Source organism: Dama dama, chromosome 20 (assembly GCF_033118175.1).
Source record: "Dama dama isolate Ldn47 chromosome 20, ASM3311817v1, whole genome shotgun sequence".
Lineage (NCBI taxonomy): Eukaryota > Metazoa > Chordata > Mammalia > Artiodactyla > Cervidae > Dama > Dama dama.
Genome location: NC_083700.1, coordinates 48,346,984 through 48,350,178, shown reverse-complemented (window position 1 = coordinate 48,350,178; position 3,195 = coordinate 48,346,984).

Sequence of the window (3,195 nt, the reverse complement as noted above, 5' to 3'; positions counted from 1 at the left end):
ACTTTCAGGGATTGGCCGACTAGCCCGGCCAATGGAGGGCCGCCGCCTCCCGCGTCTCCGGAGAGGGGGCGGCGCGGCCAATTGAAGGGCGGCGGGCGCCGCGCTCCCTCCCGGCGCGGGTCTCTGGCCCCGGTCCCCGCCCTCACGCCTTGCAGGGGCGAAGCGGCCCCTCCTCCAGGCCTGGCGGAGCCGGCAGCGCCGGCGGAGGACTGCCCCGCAATGGGAGTCGCCCTGGCTCCCGGGGGCTTCGCAGAGGCCCGGAGTTCGCGTCAACTTCCAGGCATCCGCTTGCGGCCAGCAAAGGAGAGGGAAGCCCACCAGGGTTGACCCGTGGCTGATCCACCGCCTCCTTCTGCCTCCTCCCTGGCTAAAGACTCCGCGCGCGCAGGTGGCGGGCAGGACCCCTCCATTCGATGCGGGGAGCAGTCTTGGAGCCCCTGTGCCCAAGAAAGAGGGGGCCCCCTCCTCCGACACCTGCTGCTTCCTCCCTTACCCTGCAGCTTCCCACACCTGTTGGTCTGACCTCTCCACTGCTGCCGTCCTGGGAACAGTCAAGGCTTCGGGCCAAATTCGAGCTCACTCTGTGTGTGCTGTACGGAAAAAGTGGGGAATGTGCCATGGCAGAGCCTGGGCATTTTAAGTCATTTTCTGGATTCGCACCAACTCCTTTTTACAAGCATCTTTTATCCAGGGTTCAACTAATCCAAAAACCCAGGTGACTGTTCTGTTTTTTTTTTTTTTTTTTTTCCTTTCTAATCCGTAGGCTTCTTTGAGCTAGATCTTTTGTGTAGAGCTAAGTAAACTTGTATCCTTTAGGCCAGAAGGGCCTTCATGGTCCCGCTTCCAACGCATCACTTTCTTTCCCTCAGATCTCAAGTAACTTGATAGAGAGGAGGAAGGGAACAGAACTCTCCTCACTCATCAGAGTGCCTGGCACTGTTCTAGACACTTCCCAAACACATTCTCATTTACTCCCCTCAAACAACCCGTAGGTAGACATCATATCCATTTTAGGGGTGAGAAAACCCAAACTCAGAGATGGAAGTAGACTGACCCAGGTCTGCCGGCCTCTGAAACTTTGCCTCTTGCCCCAGCTTTCTCGTGCACACTTAGGGCGTGTTTCTATCCCTGAGAGGCTAGTGTAAGAGTTCTGTTTACCAAACACCAGCTACTGTGCGAGAACAGATCATGGAACCAGGTGTGGCAAACTGCTTGAGAGGAGGAGTCAAACTTTCCCGCAGTTGAGCCTGCTTGGAACAGAAATGAACAGGGCAACTTCGAAAGAAAATGCACAAAAGTGCTATTAGCTTTACAAGCGCTTTTGAGTGATTTGGTGGCGGGAGGGTAGAAGGTGGAGGCAACTAGAAGGGAGGAAAGTGTATGATTTGCATGTGATTTGCTAATTTAGTAAGGAGGTAGGAATGATAATTAGGTCAGTCGTCCCACACAGAAATGACACGATTGACCCAGGATTAGTGAGGCCAGCAATTTAGGCTGCTTTTCCAGTAAGTGTGATAGTGGCTGAGTGTCATGGACAAGACTCCACCCACTTTTCTTCTTTGGGGTTAAAGAGTGAGAAATGGCGGCCAAATTTGAGGTACAAGTCACAGTTCTATCACATGATGTTCCTGCTGTGATGAAGGCTTGTCTCACGATAGTAAGATGGAGAACACATGATGTAAGCTTGTCTGACTACAGTAAGATGGAGAACATAGAGTCAAAATCACTTTCATATATTTCAAGGTCATTCCTTGTATCATAGAATATACAAGAATCATATTCAATTTCATCATGGAAACAAAGACCAAAATGTGACCTTTTTGTAATGGGGGTTATTGTTTAATGGGTACAAAGGCTAGCTTGGAATGATGAATTCTGGAAATGGATAGTGGCAATAGTCATAAAACAATGAAAATGTAATTAATGCCACTATATACTTTTAAATGGGTCTTTTTTAATCTCTCCCTTTCTCCTCCTTGCTACCCAACCTCATCAAACAACCACAGATACATTTTCTGTCTCTGCATGTCAGTTTGTGTTTCCTAGAATTTTATATAAATGAGACCATACAATGTTTCCATTTCAAATGGCTTCTTTCACTCAGCAAAATCATTTTGAGATTTGTTAACTTTGTAGCATATATCAGTAGTTCATCCTAGTTTTATTACTGAGTAGCATTCCATTGTAAGGTTATACCACAGTATGCTATGCTGTGCTAGGTCACTCAGTCATGTTGGGCTCCTGTGACCCCATGCACTGCAGCCCACCAGGCTCCTCTGTCCATGGGGATTCTCCAGGCAAGAATACTGGAATGGGTTGCCATGCCTTCCTCCAGGGGATCTTCCCAACCCAGGGATCCAACCCAGGTCTCCCCCATTGTGTGTGTGTGTGTGTGTGTGTGTGTGTGTGTGTGTGTGTGTATGTACATATATATATCTCTATCCTCTTGTTGATGAACATTTATGTTGTTTCCAGTTTTTAGCTATTGCAAATAAAGCTAGATGAAAATTCATGTACAAGTCTTTTTATGGACATATGCTATCATCTTTTTTTTTTTTTTTTTTCTGATAAATACCTACGAATGGAATGACTGGATCATGAGAAAGGCATAGGTTTCACTTTTCAAGAAATTGCCAGTCTTTTCCAAAATAATTGTACCACTTTATATTCCCCCCAGCAGTGTACAAGAATTCCAGCTTCTCTGCATCTTCACCAACACTTGTTATGGTCAATATTTTTAAGTTTAGCAATTATAATAGATGTAAGGTGATATCTCATTGTGGTTTAAATTTTAATTTCCCAAATAAGTAATGATACTAGGTGTCTCTTCTTGTGCTTATTTTTGTCATGAGTATATATTTTTCATGAAGAATTTTTTCAATCTTTCCCCCATTTTATGTGTTTTCCTATTATAGTAGACATCTTTAACTTATCATTGCCAGAATAGATTTAGAAAATCCTGACCAAAGTCTAACAATAGAATGTGCCAGCAAATGCTAGAAAGTAAAATTTCACATTACAAAATAACTACCAGGTGTGGTCCAACAATCTCAATTATTTTAACTGGAGCTGCCTTAATATGCAGAATTGAAATAAATGCTCTTAAAGAGGTCAATACTACCTTTCTAAATTCCCATTAATTAAAAGAAGTTGGTGGGGAGCTGTAAGAAAGTGTTCTTTCACAGATACAAATCT